The sequence below is a fragment of the Desmodus rotundus genome, chromosome 4, assembly GCF_022682495.2.
Source record: "Desmodus rotundus isolate HL8 chromosome 4, HLdesRot8A.1, whole genome shotgun sequence".
NCBI lineage: Eukaryota > Metazoa > Chordata > Mammalia > Chiroptera > Phyllostomidae > Desmodus > Desmodus rotundus.
In genome coordinates, this window is record NC_071390.1 from 156,881,430 (window position 1) to 156,893,725 (window position 12,296).

General features: G+C 37.5%; 1 long non-coding RNA gene across 1 annotated transcript in view; it reads left to right on the top strand.

Annotated features, from left to right (window-relative positions):
• The window catches only part of LOC128780639 (uncharacterized), a 38,862-nt gene that overhangs the window by 2,705 nt on the left and 23,861 nt on the right, over positions 1 to 12,296 (top strand). The window lies entirely within an intron of this gene.

Consider the following 12,296-nt stretch of genomic DNA (forward strand, 5'->3'; position numbering starts at 1 on the left):
GGTAATCCAAGTTATTTTCATAGCACAAAGACCACATTTGAAAAACTCTGGTATAATTTCAAAAAGTACTGGTTCTAACTCCACTTCTGTCTGTGACTTGGAAAAGTCCTTTCCCTTCTCTGGATTTTTATTCTCCTTCTGCAAAACAGATTAATTATCTTGGCTTATTTTACATGTGAGTTGTGAGACTCTCATCTTCTTTTCACTCTCCTGCACATCTACTGTGCAGTATCTTCTTGTCTGTCAGAAAAAACTTTAAACCTTTCAGCAACGCAGACAGGGTCCTCTGTGATCTGTCTCTAGTCTGCCTTTCCAGCTTCATTGCTTGGCATCCCAAAGCCATTCTCCAGACTTCCATATCTTTACACGGGCTGGTAAAGTGCTTCCCCTTTTGTCCATCTGGTGAATGCCTACCCAATCTTTGAAACTCAGTACAAGCATCACTTCTATAAAAGACTTCCTGATACTTGTATTGGGACGTAAATTTAGTCTCTGCAAAATAACCACTGGCTTCAACAAAAGAGAAGTTTATTTCTCACTTAAGTCCTGTTGCCATAGTGGCTGTCCTCTACAAAGTCATCAGGCACCTGGGCTCTATTTCAGGCTGCATTGAGGGCTTTGCCCTTATCAGCTTAGTCCAAGATGGCTTACCAGCATGTCCATTTCCTGCAAGTAGTTACAGGAATAAAGAGGAAAAGGAGCCCTGGCGTGTGGCTTAGGTGGTTGGAAGGGTCACCAGTTTGATTCCCAGTCAGGGTTCCTGCCTGGGTTGCGGGCCTGATCCCCAGTTGGGGCATGTGTGGGGAGGCAAACAATCGATGTTTCACACAAAAATGTTTTTCTCCCTCCCTTCCCCAAAAGAGGAAAGGAAAGGCACACCTATTCCTTTTAAGGATGGGACCTAAAAGGTATACACATCACTTTTGCTGACATTCCGCTGGTCAAAACGTAGTCATGTGGCATACCTAACGGTAAAGGAGGATGGTAAGTGTCCAGCTAAAAATCACGGGACCTGTTGCTATGAAAGAAGGGGGGCTGGATACTAGGGAACAATTAGCAGTCTCTGCCACGAAGCTCTACCCCTGACCCCTTCACCAACTAATCCACCCCCATGATTCCCAGAATATTCAGAATGCCGTTTCTGGGTTCCCTTAACATCTGTGCATACATATTTGCATTCATTCATTAATTTAACAAGTTATCTATTAAATTCTTACTGTATATCTGGCACTGTGCTCAGCCCTGAAAGTAGAAAATGAATGTGTTGAAATTCTCAGGGACCTTATCCTCAAGAAGTTAATGAATAGATATACTTGTATTTTGGCACCCTTCAATTTTTATTATAAATATTTGGGCATATATCTGTATTCCCCATACGCCTACTATCTTTCTACCCGCACAACCTGAACAACACACACACTCTAAAATGGTTTTATTATATCTTTTAGTTTTTATTCTATATTATATCTTTTTTATTACCATATGCTGGCAAAATATCATTCTCTTTCACACACACACACGCACACAAGATTATAAATATAAGATGTCTTAGGGGTCATGATGCATTCTATTATTTATCACACGGTACACAGTGCAATCCGCTGAAAGTGAGGTGAAGGCTAGCTATAAAATTAAAACACTGTTGTCATTCAAAACATCATTTGAGGAACTTCCTGTTTTCTTAATGATAGATCAATGTAAGTGACAATTCACAGTATGGAAAACAAGATTCAATTAGAGTCTCTACCACCAAATAAAGCACAGGCCAACAGTTGTGGGGAGGTGAACTCATGGTTACTGTTCTCTCTGATCATGTGTCTAATCCTGCCTCCTTACCTCTCACTTCTCATTGTGGACCCGAGGGGAGCACGCTAAATCTTAGTGAGCACTGTACAAAAGTAACCATAGAGATGGGTGTGTGGATTCAGCGGTTGTGAAAGCAGAGCAGTAAAAAATGCAGTCTTTGTTTAAGTTGCACTCTGTAATATGATCAGAATGTTAAATGAGAGATGGTGTAGAAAATTAAAAGTTAGTTACCTGGAGCTTTCTGCCAAAGGAACTTGAAGAAGTGCTTTTCTTTCCCCAGGGGGTAGAGTATTTGAAATATGTGTAAATTAATATTCCTTGCATTTGACTCAGAGTAGCTCATGTATGTTAGCCAAGTAGGTATTCAAAATACGTATGCCCACTTGCTTCAGTTGATCTGGGCATATAAAATTGCTCAGTTCCACTAAAGCCTGTTATGGAAATGTAAAAAACATAGGAAAAGTAAAGAATTTTAACTTGCGTTCTTAAACACTAGAACACAATTTATAATTATTTCTATTTAGAAATAGTATAGTCCATTTTTTTGCAACAGTTCTTTTTTATTGTTTTATTGTATAAAGTTATCTAGTGTTCTATTGTGGACCTAGCCTACACCCAACTAGGAACTTTAGGGCATTAGAGTAGACATCAGGAACCTTTTTTACCAGAGGATCCTCAGGGCCTCAAGAATAAGGTGTACTGGGGACTCGTGGTCAGATACGGAAATATCCTATCCGCAAAGGAGGGGCGGGGGGGATAGGTGCCCGAGAGGCAGGAAACTCACCCGAGGTAGGTGAGCATCACCCTCTGATGCTGGGTGCGAGTTAGTGTGAAGGAATGTTGTACGCATTTTAAAGGGTAGCATTACTCAAGTGTTCTCTTGCTAGTCCTTGAGGAACCTTGCTTCAAACGACTTGAAAAGGATATTGTAAAGTGATAATGCAAACTCCCCTTTGGGGAAAACAAAAGATGATAGTAGGTGGGTTCTTTAACACAAGACCATCAATGAATGATTAGCCAAAAGAGACATATTCACTTGCAGAGGGGATTCAGCAGAAGACTGGGATGGACCAGAGTTTTAAGGGGTGGGGCATGTGGAGAGGAACAGAAGTCCACACCAGAGCAGTTCAGACACAGTGCCATTAGAAATAACACCCTGAGATCTAGAAGTGAAAAATGACAATAGCAACTAAGGAAGAGTTTGAGTTATCTAGGATGCAAGGGGAAAAAGAAGATCTGGGAGACATTCCAGCCCTTGATCATCCTCTTGTGGCCAAGGAGAAACAAGGATTACAACAGACAATCATTGTAATACCCCGAACCAGCACAGCAATTTCCCAGAGTTGGTTCTTCAGGCACCACTTTTTTTTTCCAGACCCATGTATTTACTCCGTGTTTTATTTTAAATCAGATTCATTTGTTTTTTGCTTTTTTTTAAAACCCAGGTAGAACTGTAAGTGAAAAATCAGCCTGGTTTGCCATAAATGAAAATAACCACAACAAAACCAAAACGATACTGTGGAATCCTAGCTAGAAACAGCTATGCCAAGGCTCCAGGCTTGCGGTTGACTGTGCTCAGTTAAAGGGGAGATGGACAGTGTTAGAGAAGTGTTAAACCCTGGTGTGAAAGTGAGACTTTCCAGTTAAAGGTGAGATCATATGGATAATCAACAGAAGAAAAAAGCAAACAAAATATAACCAGAGACATTGAAGTTAAGAACAATCTAACAATAGTCAGGGGGGAGTGGGGAGGGGACAGTGAGGAGAGTGGATTACAGGAACTACTATAAAGGGACACATGGACAAAATCAAGGGGGAAGGTGGAGTTTGGGGAGGGAGGGGGTTCTGCTGGGGTGGGGTGGAGGGATGGGGAGAAAAGGCATAAAACTGTAATTGAATAACAATAAAAATTTTTTAAAAAGAGAGAAAAAAATCAAAATAATCTTATTAACCATTGCAATCCCAGTAAATTTAATTAAAAATGGTGCTGTCAAAAAAAACAAAAAAAAGTGAGACTTTCTCCTCGTCAGAAGGATCAAAAGAGCATTGAATAAGGCAGCTTTTTTCACCGCGTGGTGAAATGTTATTCACACCAAGTCTGTATACCACTTCAAATCATCTCTCATACCTTCAGCAGTCCTGGCCGCACACTTGAGAAAACACTGCATTAAGATAAGAGATTTAAATTCAAGAGTTGGAGGAAAAGTATTTCCTCTGAAACAAGGAGAAAATACGAGAAATTCAGAACTGGCAAGAAAGAAGTTGGAAGGCTCTCATGCCACAGACAAAGTCAGCCTACTTAGCATGGCACAACAGTAATGGGAATTACAAAAGTAAGTAGAACCAGAAGACCTGGATCTTCATCCTAATGCTGTCATGGACTAGTGGCCTGACCCCAGGCAAGCCCCTCCCTCCACCCTTTACATTTGTTTCTTACTGTGTTCCAGTGTACGCTTATTTTCTAATTGAAAGAGTGGGTGGAGGAAGATTTAAAGAGACTTGGCAGTCAATATGAGAAAGATATTAAATCATGTATTTAAATATTTACTTAATATCTATTTAAAATGTCTATTTAAAAGTTTATTGTAACGAAAGAAGGCAGAATTGGAGAAATACAAGAACAAAGTTGGAAGACAAGCAGAAAACAAACAGAAAAATGGTTGCTGTAAATCCTACCTAATTGGTAATTGCTGTAAATGTAAATGGATTCAATACTCCAATTAAAAAAGCAGAGGTCAGTAGAATGAATTTAAAAATCCAGCTATATGCTGGCTACAAAAGAAATATTTTACTTATTTTTTTACAGAAGAAATATAATCAGAGACATAAATAGGTTGAAAGTGAAAGGAGAAGAAACTGTAGCCATTCAAACTAGAGCCAAGGAACGCTCGAGTGGCCATATTATTATCAGACAAAGTAAACTGTAAGACACAGTTGTTTCTATAACACTTTTTAAATTTTTTTCTTGGAAAATAAATCATAGGCTGAAACATAAACATGGCAGGTTTAAACATGCGCTTGATTAATAATTTCACTGAGAGCGCTGGGTGTTTATTTTGGGGTCAAAACCAAGTTCATGCCTCAATGCTAGACTATCGTAGCAAACCAGACTGTGCTAAAAAGGAAAGGTTACGGTTCTTATGAAGATTCCTGCCCCAATGCTCAACATACATAATCATTGTATGGGATTCCTTTGTGAAAAATATGTTGGTTTACACTGAAATTATACATGTTGTTGACTCAGCATTTAAATGTTTGAGCAAATACAAAAGAAAACAGGATAAAAATTAAATTATGATTTCCTTTTCATTTTCATTCTAAAATTAAGGAAGAGTCATAAAATGGTAGGAAGGAATATTCTATGTTTTTATATTACTAAATAAAAAATTCCCACTCTTCTAACCCAGTCACACCAGATCAGTCAAACAAATGTACTCAAAACAACAAAAACCTTAATACAATAAAGATTCTCACTAGGTTTAAGTGTACTATTTTATTCTAAACTAGTTTTGGGGAGCCATCTGCTGGTAAATTAATTGATGAATTGTCTATGATCCCCTCCCCCTCAATGGACGTATAGTTAGGGTGCCAGATAATTCACAGAGTACTTAAATTTGAGTTTCAGATAAACAACAGATGATTTTTTAGCATAAGTATGTCAGTAAAGTATTTGCTCCATATGCCAGTGCTACTTTGTTTTAAATTTACAATTAGTTCTTTCAAGGGACTCCAGAAAGGTTTCCTTGAAATCCAGATTGTATGATTATTTAGGAATGTGTTCCTTTCTGTAGTCACATGGTCCAGCCTAAAGTGTTTGACTGTTTATTTTATCTTATACATGACTTCTTGTCATTTCTCATTTGAGCTCTTCTCCCTGACTGCATCTTTCCTGCTGCTATACTACAGTCTCATATTTAAAGAATCAAGGTCAATTATAACTGTAAATGAAAAATCAGCCCTGGTTGGTGTGGCTCAGTGGATTGAGTACTGGCCTGTGAATCGAAGGGTCACCGGTTCGATTCCCAGTCAGGGCACATGCCTGGGTTGCGGGCCAAGTCCCCAGAAAGGAGCACATGAGAGGCAACCACACATTGATGTTTCTCTCCCGCTCTTTCTCCCTCCCCTCCCCTCTCTCTAAAAATAAATGTAATTAAAAAAATAAAAATAAAAAGATAATTCATTTTATTCTCTGTAGTGCTTTAGTTGCAGATTCTGCTTATTTTTAGTAAAGTGAAAGAAAATTTTTAATTTATGTTTTGCATTATATTCAAATATATTTGAAATGTACTCACATGGTATTACATTTTTTAAAAATACAACAGGACATTCCATGGCAAGTCTCCCGCCCCTATCTTTCAGGTACCCAAAAGTTCCTTGATGCAGAGGCGACCAATATGCTTTCTGTGATATTTAGTCATCTTAATGGACATTATTTTCAAGTGAAAGGATGAATAACATCATCTGTCAGTAAAAAAAAATTAATAATAATAGACATTTCTCATAGCTATGGTTTTTAATTTAATGGCTTACTTTTATTTTGCCTGAGGAGCAAATAACAAGAAGATGTACTCTCTTAAATATTGGTTGCAGCTAAAGGACTGCCTAGAATTGTAAAAGCTAATTAATTAAAAACCTACATTGTAAAATATCACAAGATGGAGATATTCCTCCATGAAAGTGGCAGTTAAAAGGATAAGAAAAAATTGTTTTGTCTTTTTCTACATTTTCCCACCTGTATCTTTCTTCCTATTTTCAGTCATTCAAGGTAGTAAAAAGCATTCAAAGGCTGTGTTCAAGTGCAAGCTTTGTCTCTTTCTACCTATAATTCTGAACTAAATTAATCTCTGGGAGCCTTAAGATCATGTGTAAATATAGGTTTATGCTTTTGTTATGAAGTTTACATTAAATAATATATTTGAAAATGGCAATGCCCTCCAGCCAAAGCCACCAAGGACACGCCTGCAGTTAAACAAGTTAGGTTATTACTCTTTGCAGTGAGAGAGAATGCACACCATGGGGAATAGGGGGACATCTCAGTAAAAAGGTGTTAGAGAGGACCTGTCATAGGATTTGGGTTGTGGTTGGGTGATTGTGGACAGGTCCAAGGAAGCAGGGTTCGCCCTGATTGAGTGTTGACAGAACGCAGGGGCAATCTATGACTGGGTATCTCTGTATTTATTAATAAGGAGGGCAGACTAGAGCAAAGTCAAATTCTAAAGGTGAAGAAGCAATAGTGACTCATGTAAGCTGGGAAAAGGAGCTATTTGGTATTTTGTGGGTTGCAGAGACTTTGTTTTTCTCTGTGCTTTCTGCCTCTTTTTCCTTCCTTCTTCTTCCCCTTCTCTTTTAATCAAAAATTGTTCACTGAGCATCATACCAGACAGTATTCGAGACGTCGGGACTGTGGCTGGAATAAGACAGTCTCTGCCATCGCAGAGCTTACACTGGTACCCCAGTGTGGTCAGCACAGCACACAGTATGTCCCCAGATCCCAAACAAGTGGGCGCTGCCAAAAAGGGTTTCAGAGAATCCCAGGAAAAACACACCCACCAACTTTCCTGATACAAGCCAAGCCCAGAGTGGTCATCCCAAGTAGGCTTGCCTTGTCAGCCTGTTGTCAGCCTTAAATGGAAAGACCTTCTGATACCAACACATTTTTCTATTCAGCTAGAAAAATAGTGAAAAAAGATTGGGCCCCTCTGTCGCCAAAGAACACCACAATGCCCCATGTGATTTTTGTCTGTGTTCCAGGTGCAAATGTTCTTGCCTCTAGTTGCTGAAAGAGATTTTCTTTTGAGGATGAGAGTCAATTACTGGAAGGGCATTTGACAACGTGAATTGTATTTTAGGAGCCACCAGTGTCCCACAGCCAATCTTTCTAATTTTATTGAAAACTAAAAATAACTTCTCAGTCTCCATATGAAAGCTCTCTACTCTAATTTGATCATTAATTTTTTAAAACAAATTCATCTTTGAGAAAATGTACTTTTTTATCCTTGTCATTTTTTTTCTCAGATACTTGGACTTAATAGAGGATTAATATAAATTATGATATGAGGATTTAAGCAATATCATTACATTTAACCCAATAATTTAACAGTGTTTTCATCTCTAAAATGAGTTTACAGGAAACTTCTAAAATGGAGTTGCTACAAAGCTCTCCAGTTGTTTCAAACACAGGCACCTACTGTTTGGCAAACCTGTTTGATCTTTGTTTCTTTGTTCTCTTCCTGAATCCTGCTGCTCTCTGTTCTATTTCTCTGAGTATACAGTTTATACTGCTGTTAAAATGCCTTCAAACTGAAGTGCCTGTTTCTTTGGGAAAGGTATTCAGGAGGTTTGATAAACAGATGGCATTACTACTTGACAGCACTTGACATTACTCTGCTTCAAATAAACTTCCCACTTATCAACTACTGAATAAGGAAATAGCCCTCATCTTCCTTATTACTTATACTTCTTCAAATAGGACAAATTAAAATTGGCCATATTTCTGAAAACATAAGATTGTGTATGATGGGTATATCAAAATTCCTCTTTCCTGTTTATACTACTACAGAAGGAATATCTGCAGATAAAGATTAAGCAAGTGCTATGAAAAATTACTGAGTTTAATGTAATAGACAAAGGAAGTTTGTTAATTGCACTTACTACCCTCAAGACAAGAAAATTTTTTATTTTTTGTTAAGATTAATTGTATGTGCTATGAGTTCTTATGTGATAAGTTTGATTACATGAAAATTGTCATTTCTACTTAAAACTGTATTTGTTCGTATGGTAGATAATGTATATGATTACACGTGGAAAATTTAAATGCTAGTGTATGCACCATATACAAAAATTAACCCAAAATGGATCAAAGACCTAACTATAAGAGCTAAAATTATAAAACTCTCAGAAGAAAACCCAGGAGTGAATATCTGTGGCCTCATATGAGGTAATGCTTCCCTAGGTATGACACCAAATAAAGGAGCAGCAAAAGAAAAAAAGATAACTTGGGCTTCATCAAAAATTTAAATATTCATCATTTAGAGTAAAAACTTTAGTAATACAAAGGACACCATCAAGAAAATGGAAAGACAACCCACAGAATGGTAAAAAATATTATTAAATCATATATCTGGTAAGGGACATGTATCCAGAGTGTATAAGGAACTCTTACAACTAAACAATAAAAAAGATAAATGATTAAAAAATAGACAAAGGATATGAATAGACATTTTGCCAAAGACAATATACAGATGCCCAATAAGCACATGAAAGAAGTGCATCATTAGTCACTAGGGAAATGCAAATCAAAACCACAAAGAGATACCACTTACCACCTGTTGCAATGATGATAAACTCAATCACCACCAGCGAAAACAGAACATAAGCACTTCTGAGGACTTAGAGAAATTGGAACCATTACACATTGCTGGTAGGAATGTAAAATGATGCATTTGCTTTGTAAAACAAATTGGTAGTTCCTTAAAAACTTAATCATAAAATTACCATTATACTCAGCAGTTCGATTCCTAGGTGTGTGCCCCAAGGGAGCTGAAAAAAAGGTGCTCGAACGTACACATACACAGACGTTCCTAGCTGCACTGTTCAGGATAGCTAAGAGGTGGAAACGGGCCAAATGCTCGCCAGCTGATGACCAGATAAACAAATGTGCTTTACGTATACAGTGGGGTATTATTTGACCATAAAAAAGAATGAAGTTCTGATACATAGTACAACATACATGAACCTTGAAAACATCATGCTAAATTAAAGAAGTTAGACACAAAAAGCCACCTATTTTATGATTCCATTTATAGAAACATCCAGAATAGGGAAAATCCCACGGAGATGAGAGTGGATTAATGGTTGCCGGGAGTTGGGGCAAGGGGAGATGAGGAGCGACCACTAATGGATATGGGTTTCTTCTGGGGGTAATGAAAATGTTCTGGAATTAGTTAGTGGTGATGGCTGCACAACTTTGTGAGTATACTAAAAACCATGGAGTTATTTAAATTGAATTCTAAGTGTTTGAATTATATCTCAATTAAAAATTTGCATGAGGAAAAAAATGCTCTTATGTGGCTGAGATTAAATCCATACAGACCTTGCAATCCAATTAATTTAGTCTGATTTATGAACATAAAGGTAACATCAGAGAAATTCTTTATAATGCTACTACACTGTATATATTTACCTGGCTTAAAATTTTAAGTATAAAATTATTCTTTGTTTATTGTTCTCCTATTAATCTGGGGAAAAATTAAATTGCAGTTTATGAACATTGTGAGCAAAGAAGCTGGTGGTGGTTCTAACAAAGTTTATCAAATTAAAATAATTTTTATAACCGTATAAACAAATACTAACCTTAACCTTTACCATTTGTAAGAGAATGCAAGGAACATTGTTTTTTTAATCCTCACCCAAGGACACTTTGATTGATTTTAGAGAGAGAGGAAGAGAGAGAAAAGCATCAGTTTTTGCCTCTGGTACGCACCCTGCCGGGGCATCAAACCTGCAACTCTAGGTATGTGCCCTGGCTGGGGATCAAACCCACAACCTTTTGGTGTATGTGTGGGACAATGCTCCAGCCAACTGAGCCATCTGGCCAGAGCTTACAGTGAACATTTTGATAGATTATCTACTTTAAGACTGGCACTGTGCTAGTCTCCATAGAGCTTATAGAAAAGTTGAGTTGACAGTCCTTGCTTGAACTCTGGTTAAGGAAACAAGACTAACTTAGCTGAAGCAGTTAAAAAGCAAGTGTAGTATATGTTTTGTGGCTGAATGCTATGAACAGACTCCTAAGATTGTACTGCTGAGTGTTTCTTAGTACTCTTCCACCTCAAATTTCTCTTTTTACAGATCCAGACTTCAGGAAGTAAGTAAGTGTGATAGAGTTCCAAAAAGGGACAAACACATTAATCCACTTATTAGATATTTAGTGAGTGTCTACTACGTGCCAGGCATCTAAATCCCAATATTTGAAATTATTGCCAAAGTGAAAACAGGACACAATTTAGCTATGTGCTTCTAGCAGTATGGGAAGAAAATAAGAGGGATTTCAACAATCTTAGTGGCAGATGTGTTTTACTATTGAACTTCCCTAGTTCAGTCCTATCTTGTGATAATAATATTGACAATCTAAATGGAGAATCAGTGAAATTCATGGTTAGGAAGAGTTAACTTGGGACACAAGGGACCCATGTTTAAACATACATATTTATATTTTTCCATTGTCGAGGAGATATTCAAATTGGATGCTATAAATCTTCAAATCAGAATTTCATGCTATTTCAGGGTAGACAGCATGAGATTAAGATACCACTTAACTTTTACCATTATTTTTTCACCCCAGAAGGAACATAGTGGATTCTGGATTCTGTAGTTAGAGACGGACCAAGATTCTCACCTCCGGTTACTAACTGTGCAATCTTGGTCAAGTCACTTAATCTCTCAGCTTCAGTTTCTCTATCTGTAAAAGAAAGGTAACAGTTTTTTAGACATAATTGGGTTGCCTTGAGTTTAAGGGTGATGTAAACAATGGTTTTAACATTGGGCCTAGTACCTCAGAGTTTTAAATTAATGTTAACTATGATATTGGGGGAAAAGATTAACTAATTAAGCTTTCTCTCCAATACAATCCACAAAGCAGCCATGGAATTTTTGGAAATGGCAGGTTTATTTCTCCCATAATATAATGCCTATTATTTTCTCACTATTACTTTTCATTACATATTTTTTAAAACAAAAACTAAAAGCCTAAAGAAGTCTTAATTAAAAGATAGGTTTCTAATAGGAGCAATGTAATATTGTGTCTAAGATAAGTTTTAAAATGTCAGATTGCAGAGATCCCGGTTCCCTGAGATCAGAGTGGAAGAAACTCATGTTTGGAGAACTGGGTTACCAGGCAGAAGCAGGGACCTGAGAGCCAGCAGTGGCACAATGGGAGGTTCTCCAAAGCATGAGAGGCTCTGCTTCCAGTAACAAGAACCAGCACTCATGAAGTTGGAAATTGTGTGAATTGATCAAAATAATAGAAGAGAAACTGAACAATGCAGTTTTATATGAAAGTCAACTGACATGTATACCTGGCTTATTGAAAACTGATGGTCATCTTATGGCTCGTACTATTGAATGAGTAAGCATCCTTTTAAAGTTAAGGAAAGAGGGTTTAATAATTTTCCATGAGTTACTAACTTAATATTCTTATTTTAAAAGTTAGTAGTAGGTCCAGACTCAATATTTCTTACTGTCAACTTGCTTAGGTGGATGAATTCCACAGAGACAGAAAGTAGATTCATGGTTGCCAGGGATTGGGAGGTGATTGCTAGTGGTTTTGGGGTGTCTGATTAAAAGTGGTGGGGTGGTGGGGAACCAATGACATGGTTCCTACCCTCATGGAGATTAGCATCTATGAGGGAGACAGGCAGGTAAAGCAATTGTCGTGAGCAAGCGAGTGTCCCCAAAAGGAGTCATTCACGCACGTTTGTGTCTTTCCACAA